The sequence below is a fragment of the Hipposideros armiger genome, unplaced genomic scaffold (assembly GCF_001890085.2).
Source record: "Hipposideros armiger isolate ML-2016 unplaced genomic scaffold, ASM189008v1 scaffold_1094, whole genome shotgun sequence".
Taxonomy (NCBI): domain Eukaryota; kingdom Metazoa; phylum Chordata; class Mammalia; order Chiroptera; family Hipposideridae; genus Hipposideros; species Hipposideros armiger.
The window spans coordinates 510,824-523,708 of record NW_017732444.1 but is presented as its reverse complement, the minus strand read 5'-3'; the positions used below and the strand labels follow the sequence as shown (position 1 = coordinate 523,708).

At 43.3% G+C, this 12,885-nt stretch overlaps 1 pseudogene; it reads right to left on the bottom strand.

Annotated features, from left to right (window-relative positions):
• The window catches only part of LOC109376294 (60S ribosomal protein L4-like), a 14,457-nt pseudogene extending 2,077 nt beyond the window's left edge, over window positions 1-12,380 (bottom strand).
• Window positions 12,381-12,885: the final 505 nt, after the last annotated feature.

The following is a 12,885-nucleotide window of genomic DNA, read 5'->3' as shown; positions in this document are numbered from 1 at the left end:
AAGGAAGGAAGGAAGGAAGGAAAGGAGGGAGGGAAGAGATGAGAGAGGGAGGAAGAAAAAGGAAAGAAAGAAAACAGTGAAAATGTGGAACAGACACTCAGAAGGAAAGGTATTCAGAGGAAGTTGCGGCGCCAGTGGTAAACATTCATTCGCGTACAAATTTATTCATTCACTGTCATTCAAAACTTGTATGTCCGCAACATTCCACGCCCTGCATTAAATGCTAGGGATGGATATCTCTTACCTTCAGTTAGTTCATAGGATTAAAAGAAGTATACAATTATGGAAACACTTACTCCTCAGTAGGCAGAGAGATCATGAAGGCTTCCTGCAAGAGGTGACAGTGGAGTGGAGGCTTAGAGGATAACAGTTAACCAGACGAATAGGAGGAGGAGCAGCGTGTACAAGGGCATAGGATGGTATATTTGGGGGTCAGGAGAAGCTCTGAGGTCCAGGAGGGTGAAGGGCAAGTTAAGTTGTTTTGAGAGATGAACCTGGCCCGGATGTTGCAGACAGGGCTTTGGTGGTCATTACAGAGCATGCATTTTGTCCCATGGGTAATGAGGAGCCACTGAAAGGTCTTTGCTCATTGCCAGCTCTCTCTCCTCACTTCTGCCAAGTTCTGCCCAGCAGGATTGTTGTCTCAATCCCACAAGTTAAAGACCTTCCCTTTAAAGCCAAACTTGTTCAAATTCCAGTGGCAAAATCAAAGGGGGTGGAAATGGCCTACCAGGGTGAGGAAAACTTCCCAGCTGTGTCTGCAGCTCTTATTCTGTGCGATCAGCAAGCCTGGCTGGGTGTTCCCCTGGCAGAGGTGTTACTGCTGCCACCACCAGCATGCTTCTAAGGGCAGGACTTAATTGACCTTAACATCATTCAAATGCTCAGTTAGGAAAAATAAATAAATAAAAGAAGAGACGTTATTAAAACCAGCAGTGAAAGTCAGATGAGGAAGAGCTGTATCTGGCCAGGATGTGGGTCCTGGGTCCAGCGAGTCAGCCACACACTGACACAGGGAAGGCTGAACAGAGGGAGGTAAGGCCCCAGCCGAGGACCCCAGCTGCTCAGGGGTTGGGAAGGAAAGAAGACAGAGATAGGGCAAGTAAAGAAAAAGCCAAGGGTTTCAGATGTTAAAGCCAAGAATGCCAAGGACTCAGGTTGGCAAGGCCTGGTTCCCGGGAGTTTAGCAGGAGTCGGCCAGTCACTGGACGCAGTCCTCAAGAGGGGGCAGTTTGTAGGACTCCTTCTGCTCCTCCTGCGACATGAGGGCTTAGAGTAGGGTGGTGGCTGCAGGCTTCTTTCGTCCCCTTCCTCAACTGTCCCTTCTTTGAATTCCTTTGAATTCCAACCTCCCCTTCTTTGAATGCCTATTTGGCACTTGTATTGTGTTAAATTGTGTAGTTAATTGATGTTTACTCTATTAATACTAACTCTTGGGCTAGGACATAAACTCTTTCAAAATGAGAGTCTTGCTTTGAACATTTTGTATTCTCATTTATTTGTTCCAAATAAGGTATGCCAGATAAGGTGCTAGGGGCTGAGTATGGAAATTAGAGACCTGGTCCCCCTCCAGGGGGTTCACAGTCTTCCTGGGGAGATAGGTAAGTAAACAGATGTTGGCTATGTTTGCTCTGGGCTATGCACTGTGATGATTTGGGACCATCCTGTAACCACACCCCAAGTTTCTCTTTTGAAAACTTACCTGAGAGGCTGCCTCCTCCCAACTGCAGTGGTCAAGGCCACAGGTATTAACAATCCTGTACTCATGTACTACAGTGATTAGGCATGTGACCGTGAGATGGGCCTGCTGAGGGAACTGAGTGCCAGCTTTCCTGATGAACTTGAATTTGGGAGAAAATAAGGCTGGAGGTGTTGCAGCAACATGTCTCTAGTGCCTGAGCCTACAAGTTCTCCTTTGGCTCTTGTCAGCCTGAGCTGAATTTTTTATCAACCAATAGAAAATATAGTGAGGTATTATCAGAGAGGGGTGTTATGGAATCATATACGATTACATGTTGTGAGTATATGCATGTGTGTGTGTCTATCTGTCTGTCTGTCTGATGGCTTCTAAGAGGAAGTGACACCTGAACCAGACCTTGAAAGACTGGTTGGAGTTAACCAAAGATGTTTCAGGCAGAGTGGCAGGTCTGAGCTTGACTTCAGAGTGGGTGAAATTCCAGAAGCCACTAGGGCCCCTGTGCTTTATTCCAGTGCTCCACCAAACATCTGTTGAGGGAAAACTCTTTCAGAAAATGTTACTAGATAGATATGCAGAAAGAAAACAAAATTCCTGAGAACAAAATCACTCTCCTTTTGCATTGCTGATTTTCTCTGAGCCTGTAATATGTTAATGTGCATCTAACACCAGGATCCTTTGTCTGCAGAGCACAGGTTATGCTCTCTCTGTTGGACAGTTTTGAAGAGTTTATGCGCAGCACTTTTCTATAAGGTGTGGAGTAATAAATCATTCAGAAACACTTACATGCTGCCACCCTGAGTCTAATTGGCTTCACTGTCATAAAATCAAATTACATGGTACCAAAGATAATATGAATACAATCTATTGGGTAAACAATAGCAAGATGAATTACTGTAGACTTGTCCATAGCTCCTGCATCAATCAGCCTTTGTCTGTTTTGCGTATGAATGGCTCTCACCCAGGCATCGCTCTGTAGTGCATTGGAATCCGGTTGAGATGGCCTGGATAAGGGGAATGTGCCAACAGAGTATATGCAAATTGGCTTAGTTAGTGGAAACCTCCAAGAGAGGAGCCCTTTTTTATTAATTATGCCATGGGCATTTGCAGAGACCCAGCAAGCAAGCACCTGGACCGACAGGCAGTGGCAGGAACAAGGAGTTGGGATTTCATCCTCTAGGGAATAGGAAGCCTCTGGGGGTTCTTCACTGGGGGAGTGCAATGATGAGGTGTATTTTAGAAAGTTCATTCACAGGAGAGAGAATTTGGAGTGGGGATTGTTGCTAGAGACAAAGAAACTAGTTAGGAAGCTATTTCAGTAATGAGGGAGAAACAATTTAGGGGCTGAACTAAGGGAAGGGCCATAGACTGGGAGGAGGTACGATGCGCGGAGCGTCTAGGTGGTAGAATTGATTGACTTAGCTCTGGAGGAGCTGTGGGTGTGAGAAACTGAGGTGTGGGGTGGGTGGAGTCAAGGATCGCCCATGACTTCTGGCTTGTTCGACAGAGTGAACAGCTGTGGCCCTACAGTGGCCCTACCAGATAATGGAAACAATACAGACTAGACCTCATTTGGAATTCTGGCTCTGTCAACTACATAGCACTATGGTCTTATACCAGTAAGTTAGCATCTCTGAGCCTTGGTTTCTTCATCTATAAAATGGGGTGATAATACCACCTATCTTGCAGGTGTAAGGTGACCGGCATATGGTCTGTGCTTAAGAAGGGGAAGAGCTGCAGGAAATAGCCAGAATTAAAACACACACACACACACACACACACACACGCATGCACACACACACGTGTGCACACACACACACACACACACTCTCAGTCACTTCACCAAAAACCCAATACATACATTTCCTGATTTATTAAAAAATGGCATTGGAGCTTTCCAAAGAGTGTCTAAACAGCTTTAATAGAGCTATGAGTTCTGACAATTAGGTTCACGAACTCATCCTAGAAAAAGTGCTACATATCTCATTGCTGAATATCACTATGGTCACCTTTGAAATACTCCCCTTGGGAAGCTATTACCGATGCCCACACCTAGTCCACCCTTCAATTTTGGAACTCATTTTCTGGAATGGCCATCAGAGCTGTCATCATATTACCCGTGATGTCTGAATGTCATCAAGATGTCTTCCTTTCAATATTTCCTTTCTCTTCAGGTGGAGAAAGAAGTCATTGGGAGCCAGATCAGGTGAGCAGTGAGGGTGTTCCAATAGTTATTTGTTCACTGGCTAAAAACTCCCTCACAGACAGTGCCGTGTGAGCTGGTGCATTGTTGTGATGCAAGAGCTATGAATTGTTGGTGAAAAGTTCAGGTTGTTTTCATCTAACTTTTTATGTAGCCTTTTCAGCACTTCTAAATAGTAAATTTGGTTAACTGTCCAGTTGGTACAAATTCATAACGAATAATCCCTCTGATATCAAAAAAGTTTAGCAACATCATTTTGACTCTTGATTTGGACTGACGGAACTTTTTTGGTCGTATAGAATTGGCTGACTTCCATTGTGCACTACGACTCTTTGTTTCTGGGTCGTATTGGTACACCCATGTTTTATCACCAGTTAACATGGCCCAAAACATCGTCTTGCCTCTCCAAAGGGACTTGGCAACTTTTGACTCTCCTTTGCTTTTGTTCATTGGTGAGCTCCTTTGGGACCATTTTTGCACACATCTTTCTCAAGCCAAGATTTCCAGTTAAGATTTTCCTAACTATTTCTCTGTCGACATTTACTTGGTCTGCTATGCTTCTCACAGTCAGCCAACAATTTTGACATACAATTTGATGAATTTTTGCAATGTTTTCTTCAGTTCTGTTCGTTACTGGCTGCCCTGACCTCTCTTCACCAGTGACACATTCTCTCCTCTCAGAAAATGTTTAATCCATTTGTACACTGCCATTTTCTTCATGACATTATCCCCATAAACTTGGACTAACATGTCCCTAATTTCACTTTCACTCTTGCCAAGTTTAACAAGAAATTTAATGTTTGTTCATTGCTCTAATTCAAGCTCAGACATTTTCCTGTTGGCACACAAAAACACACAACAACAATAATGAATGCCACTTAGCAAGTCACAGCCACACGTGGACACGAACAGAACTGTGAGATATTGATATACCAAGGTTATGAAACCTTACCGAGCTGTTTGTACAGTGCTGCCAATGTAAGGGCACTGTGGCAAGTTTGCGAACTTAATTGTCAGACCTCGTATTCCACCTTAGTATTATATTTGATGATGGGTTACTGTATCAATACATTTTCTATATAATCAATTTAATAATTAATAAAGCATTTTAAATACATTCAAAAAAGGGGGGAAGAGCTATATCTGCTGAGATAGAGAAGGAGATGTAGTTTAAGGAGAAAGATGGTGAATTTCATTTTAGAAACGTTGCACTTCAGATGACTTGGGCAGCCATGTGGAGGTATCCAATAGGATATTAGATATACGGGTGTGGAACTCATGAGAAAGGTCTGGGCTGGAGCGAGAAAATGGGGGCCATCAGCCTTTTGGAATTAGACAAAGGCAAAGAAGTAAATGAGAACAACCAGGGAGAGTATGGATAAGGAGAGGAATGGAGGGCCTAAGAGAAAACCTTGGGAGTATCAGCATTCGGGAGCTGGGCAGGGGCAGAGGAACCTACAAAAAGGCTTGTAATAATGAAGAATCGGCAGGCGCAGACTGGGCTCAGAAGACCTAGGTTTGAGTCTCAGCTTCATCAATCAATGACTGAGTGATCCTGGGTGATCTGTATAATCTCTCTAAGCCTCTGTTTTCTCATCTGTAAAATGGGAATGCTACCGATAATGCCTACTTCAAGAGACTTTGATGAGCTAAAGTATGTGAAATTATTTCTTAAGCTAGAAAGGCTTATAAGTGGTTGCATGAGACCGTTTGTCTCCAGACTGAATCAGCCTGGGCCTGGAAACAAGGCAACTTTAACAGGGACTCTGTGACTACGGCTTTACTTGCTTAGCCATTCTAATTCCTTCTGGGCAGTTCTGGGATTCCTGGGCAGGAGGAAGAGAAAAGGAGTTCACAGTTCCCCTTTATCCACAAGGAAGGTGGGTGGATGGGGGGTGAGGAGGGGGAGTGGGGAGGGGATAAGTTCCAAGACCTCCAGTGGATGCCTGAAACTGGATAGTATAGACCCCTATATATACTATGCTTTTTCCTATATGTACATGTACTTACCGGTTTCTCTCTGGCATATCCGAATTGCCAGCATCACTGCTCTTGCACTTTGGGACCATTATTAAGTAAAATAAGGGTGACTTGAACACAAGCACATGACAGTCAATCTGATACCTAAGACGGCTACTAAGTGATGGGCAGGGAGCGCCTACAGCTTGGAGACATTGGACAAAGAGGTAATTCATGTCCCAGGCAGGACAGAGTGGGAAGGCATGAGATTTCATCATGCTCCTCAGAACAGCATGCAATTTAAACCTTGAGAATTATTCAGAGACACAGAGGAAAAACTGAGGGTTGCTAGTTGGGAGGGGGTGGGGATGAAGGAGAAGGGGAAGGGACGAGACAGTACAAATTGGTAACTACAATATGGCCTCAGGGATAGAAAAGACAGTCTGGGGAATATAATTAACAATGTAGTAAATATTTTTTAGGGGGCCAGTTGGACTCATGCCTTGTTAGAGAGACCACTTTATAGATGGTGTAGAGGCCTGACCACCGCACTGTATTTCTGAAGCTGATGTTGAATAATATTGTATGTCAACTATAATTATATATACATATTGTCACGGGATGTGGAGCAGAGTGTGGGAATGGAGTCAATGGAATTGTAATAGATAAGCATGATATCAGCGGTGGGAGGGACGTGGATGGGGGGAGGGGTTGTTACTTTGTGAGGGGTGAAAAGGATAACTATTGCATTGTTTTCTACACCTGAAACTAATAATAAAAAATAAACCATGAGAATTATTTCTGGAATTTTTTTTAAAATTTATTTTTCAAAGGAATTTTTCATTTAATATTTTCTGACCGGTTGACAGCGGGTAACTTAAACCACGGAAAGCGAAACCATGGATAAGGAAGGACCACTTGTCTTTTACCCTTTGCTCTAAGCCTCTTCTGAGGAAAGAAGCCCTTATGCACAAGGCCTTCCATTCTCACCTGTTTGACCCCACTACCCTGGCTACACCTGGTGGGACTAAGGGTGGGCCCTGCTCCCAGGACAGCCTGCCCAGGAGACCATGCGCTGGAGACCCTGCCCCTCTCCTGTATGGAAGTTTGGACTCAGGTGCACCAGAGGAAGCCCAATAACTGATAAGGGTGGGAGCCTTCGTGACATAGTGAGGATAGCTCAAGGTGCACTTCTCGGCAATGGGGGCAAAGGTGCCTGGTGCTAGGGCGGAGCTGCTCTGCCTCCTGCTCTCTCCAGCTGTTTCCAGCTTCCTTTCTTTTGTGCCTTCACAATACACTCCCACAGCTCGAGGTAACCTGAGAGTGTTGCTGTGTCTAGCAGCTTAGAGGAGCCTAATTCTCAAAAGAGAGTGCCTGGATCTCTCTGGAGAGAGGGGAGTTTGCTCAGAATCACGCACATGGGCTACTCGAAGAATGGAAACGTGGTTAAGTCTGTTGACCCGGGACCGGTAACAGGATCATAGCATCCACCCAACAATGAAATCCTACACAGGAAAACAGAACAAGGACGCTCTTTATGTACGGACTTGTGAACAGTGTGAGGCTCAGAACAGTGTGTATAATCTACTACTTGTGTAGCAAACGGAAATTCATAAACTATCTCTGGAATATCACATGTGACCTAATGACACTGGGTGTCTATGAGAAGGGGAGCTGCGCGTCTGGCAGCAGTGGTGAAACAAGGGGTTTTCACGAAATATCCTGTAATAACTTTTCTAAATCTTAGACTGTGAAATTAAATAACCTACTTAATCAAATCAGAAAAAAAAATCTCAAGAACACGGCCTATAAAGTTGAGCAGTCTTGAGCTCAAGTTGGGCTCTATCATTGACTGCTGTGTAACGTCAAACAAATTACTGAACCTCTCTGAACTCAGTTTTCTTTAAAAAATTTTTCTTTTTTGAACTCAGTTTTCTCATTTCATCTGTAAAATAGTAACAGCCATCCCTGCCAGGTAGGACTGTTGTAACACTCTGCCCTGCCTGGCACACAGTAGGGTTTTGTTGTCATTGCCAATTTTTCCACAAGGCATTTTCTATTTCCCTCTCAGCCTGTCCCATGCTCCTTAAACTACAAAACTTCAAAGCAGTGCAATCTTTGTGTTTCTAGTCTTTTGGGGAGTCCAATATTCTTTGTAGGATAAAGGCTGTGGGGAGTGGGCCAAGAAAATTACGATCAGCCTCTGCTGTGCTCAAAATCAGCTCTTCTATTTGAAATGTGCTCATTGTCCTTGGACTCAGCCTGTGTTCTTTTAGAGCGAGCTTTTTCTCCAGCCACACCTTGGCCCTTCTGCAAAGAGTCCTGACAGCCCACCCTGACAGCCCACCCATGGACTGAACACTCCCAAATTCCTGGTGGACACAGTCTAACAGAAGCTTTATGATATTAGTTATTATTATAACCCCCGTTTGTCATCTTCAGTCACAGTATTTTGTGCATTACAGTCACTGAAGTGTGGCCAGGAATCCAGTACAGCAATGGCGCCAGGGCTCAGGGGCTGGAAAGACCAAGGCCATGCTGTGTTCTGACAGGAGACCAACAGCACCGTAGCCGACTCAGTTTCTATGTCTGGCCGGCACTAGGGGGTGCTATCTTTTAAGCTATTTTCTTAGTTTTGCTTTAGCCTTCTACAGACGGGCCTGCTGTGTTCCTATCACGATGAGTGGACACTAAAAGCTACAGGAATGTGATTGTGGAAAAGAAAGCTGGGTCTGTGAGTCCAGTTTTCTTTGTGGGGACCAAGTGTTAATACAGGTTCCCGGGTTCAACCGTCAGGGCCAGGCTCAGTAGGTCTGGAATGGGACCCAGCAATGAGCATTTTAGTAAGCACTCAGATGATGGTGGTATGCGTGTTCCAAAGGCCAGATATGGGAAAGCAACACATAGGTTTTTATCTCCTTTTCTTATCTTTTCTGCTGACTCACTCATAGTGGCGTTGTCCTCCTGGGCCTGCTGATCTCTGAGTGTGTGGTCATGTTCGTTAGATCTTCATCTGTGGGAACCTTCCAAGCTAAAATTGAGGGTGCCTCCTTCAGGGATGATATGCATCTGCTTCTGCCAAGAGCCAGGGGCACTGCCAACTAGGAACCACTTAGACCTTTTCCAGAGTTCTGGCTTAATGGAAGGGTCGAAGGTTGGGCTCTCCCTCCTTGCTGCTGGTCCAAGGGTATCTGGGTTTTGCCATTGCTGCCAGAGCACTTCTGTCCCTCCCTGTTTGATCACTGCTTCCAGCTCTATTACCACTTATAATTTGCTCCTTTTTGTGGGCAGGGGTCCTTTGATAATCTTCCCTATTTCCTATACTCCCAAGATTGTATCAGTAAGTGTTGGGTTGTCAGAAAAGTCATGACGCATGTTTGTGACAGATGGCACTAGTTCATTTTTGGAAGTACTAGAGTCATTCGCATCTATGTTGTTGCTATGTCATTTCACAGCTGACAGTTCTAGGTTCATTATAAAAAAAAAACTGAGTGACTTGGTTGAGTTTTGGAGATTTTACAACAACTTGAAGATGGAAGACCAAACAGTGCATTTTTGCCATATTTTATTGTTTTACTTCCATAAAGGGAAGAATGCGTGTCAAGCTTGTGAAAAGTTGCATAAAGTTTATGGTGACAATGCTCTACAAGAAGGTCAGTACCAACGATGGTTCACGAAATTTCGTGCTGGTGATTTTGATCTCAATGATGCTCCTCGGTCAGAGAGGCCCACCGAGGTTGATGACGACAAAATAAATGCATTGATTGAGTCAAACCCACGTTACATGAAATGAGAGATTGCAGAAACATTGACCATCCATCATTCAAGTGTTCATGACCACTTGAAGAAGCTGGGATATGTAAGCAAGCTCGATATTTGGGTTCCGCGTGAACTCAAAAAAGTTCATTTGACGGCGCATATAAACATGTACAATATGCTCACTAAACATAAGGAAAACGATCCTTTTTTGAAGCGACTGATAACTGGTGATGAGAAGTGGGTTGTTTACAACACAATGTGGTTCACAAACGGTCTTGGTCCCGACGTGATGATTTGCCTCAAATGACATCAAAACCAGATGTTCATCAGAGGAAGGTTATGCTCTCAGTGTGGTGGGATTTTAAAGGTGTCGTGTTTTTTGAGTTCCTATCAAGGAACCAATCAATTCGAATGTGTACTGTTGGCAATTGGACAGTTTGAATAAATCCATCATCCAGAAACGTCCAGAGCTTGTTAATTGTAAAGGAGTTGTGCTCCATCGCGACAACATGAGACAACACACAAGTTTGATCACCCTTCAAAAATTATTTGAGCTTGGATGGGATGTGTTGCCACACCCACCACACTCGCCTGACCTTGCGCCATCAGACTTCCACTTGTTTCGCTCTCTTCAAAACTCCTTGTGTGGTATAATGTTTAATTAAGATGATGCTGTAACTCAGCACCTTGTTCAGTTTTTTGCAAATAAAGATAGGTCCTTCTATGAACAAGAAATTATGAAGCTCACTGAAAGATGGCAAAAGGTTATTGAACAAAATGGGTAATATATCATTGATTGATCTTTGTTCTTTACATAAATAAATGACCTTTGAAAAACATAGACAAAATATGTCATGACTTTTCCGACAACCCAATACATTTTGTCTGGGAGGTAGTTGTTTTCAGCAGGAGAGGGTCTACCAGAATATTGAATCCAATATGTTACCAGAAGTCTCTTTGTTTTCAAATGTAGATGTTCTTACTTCTCTGCAAGATAAAAGAGGAATACATCTATTGTGGGAGAGTGATTTATCAAGCAAAGGCAATTTGCATTCCACACCCACCATAGGAGGGTAGAAGGAATGTGCCGGGTTGTAGTCTGTGTGTTATTTCTCATGCAATTGCCAGCGTATTGCATTGTGTTCTGTTCTGCATGTCTTGTTGAGGCCTGGTAAGATAAGCAGAAGGGTCATGACAAACCCTACACTTCTGTTTGTGTCTGCACCTATCTTTTTTTTTTTTCTTTTTTTTTTAAAAAGATTTTATTGGGAAATTGGGGGAGGGAATAGCACTGGGGAATTGGGGGAAGGGGAACAGAGAAGTTGCTGTAGTTTTGTTCTTCAGTCTAGTTGTAGAGGACGTTGCTTCACTGGCCCAAGCTGGCACCATCATTGCGCTCTTCCCGATTGAAGCAGATCAGTCGCCGGTCTCTGGACTGCTGCTCACTGTGGCTGCTGGCTGCTCACGCTGGCTGCTGGCTACACATGGTAGCTTATGGCAGCCCACTGCAGCAGGGGACTGCAGCCTACGCCGTCGCAGGTGACCCACAGCAGCCCAGCCCCAGATCAAGCTGTTGTTCAGCATCTTAGCTGTGGAGGGCAGTGTCACTGGCACTCATATGTGGGATCCGAACCAGGGCCCTCTAACGTCCCAAGCCAGTTCTTAACCAATGCGCCACTCAGCCGGCCTCCTATCTTTTTCTTCCCTCTTGTTTCAGGGAAGGAGGTGCTTCTCCCAATATCAAAGTCCATCCTCACCTTGTGGGTTTTGGATCCCTCCTCTAATCCCCTCAAGGACTTTGCTCCCTTGGGAATCCTCCCTCTGCTGCACCAGGTAGACAATTCTCATCCCAAATGTGCTCTATTTCCCATCTTTAAAAGACCCACCCTTGACCCAAGCTACCCTAATTCACCTTTCTATTCGCTTTTAGAACCAAATATCTCAAAACATTTGTCTATGCATGCCACCTTCGCTTCTTCAATTTCCATTTACCCTTTTTTTAATTTGGTTTCTATTTTTAGCGAGGTGATTCACACACACATTTTAAAGAGTCAAGTAGTTCTAGAAGACTTGTGAAAAACAGCAGCCCCCTGCTCCTCTTCCCCTATCAGACGACTGCTTATAACTCCTTTTGCTCATTTTATGACATTAACTCTTTTTTTAAAAAATAAAATGCTACCATTACGCTACTTCTTGATCCTTCAGTTTTAAGCAGTATCTACTGCCTTCCCCTTAGAGAGAATGAGGATTCAACTCTCATCCTTTCCTCTTCCCACAGCACACACATATACTCTTCCCATCCCTTTACCTTTCCTGACATCAGAGTATGGATTGGTTACATCATAACTTTGCTTAGTTCAAAAATCAGTGCTTGCTTTATTGTGATTATGTAGTGATATTGAGAGCCGAGCCATGTAGTAAATCTAGATTATTTTTTCTTTCTTACACAATTTTTAATTTTCCTTGGGAATAACCTTTTTTATTTGCTTAGTTTTCTATGTTCTTATCACCAGTTCAAATTCAAAGTGTCATTATTTAACTCTCCTTTCAAAATGTTTCAATTTTGTTGTCAGTTTTATCATCTTGAAAAACGTTCTTCCAGAGCCTTTAGACCTTTTACAGTTGAGACCTTCTCCAGCCTACACTCCAGACCTGCTGCAGCACTTTCTCAGGAGGTCCATTAATTTCTTCATGGGGATTCTCTTCATCTTCTTTCTGGGCCCTGACTTCAAATTCTTCTTCTTTCCTGTTGGGGTGGAACATATCTCCCAGTTATTTCTTGAGAAAAGTATACAAGGGGTAAATTTTTTGAGACCTTGCAAGTCAAACTTCCTTTATTATAACTTTTTACTTAATTAATGGTTGGGCTGGGAATTAAAAAAAACAAAAATCTAAGTTGAAAATAACATCTTCAGAATTTTGAAGGCAATATTCCACTGTGTTCTACTTTCCAGTGTTGTGATAGAAAAGTCCAAAAACATTCTGATTCTTTTTTTAAAATAACTTTTTAATTTTTTTAATTACAGTTGACATACATTATTATATTAGTTTCAAGTGTACAGCATTGTGATTAAACATTTATATAACTTATAAAGTGACCCTCATAAATCTGGTACCCAACTGATACCATATATAGATATTACAATATTATTGACTATATTCCCTATGCTGTACTTTACACCCACACGACTATTTTGTAACTCCCAATTTTTACTTCTTAATCCCTTCACTTTTTTCGCACATTCCCCCCAACTCCTTCCCATATGGC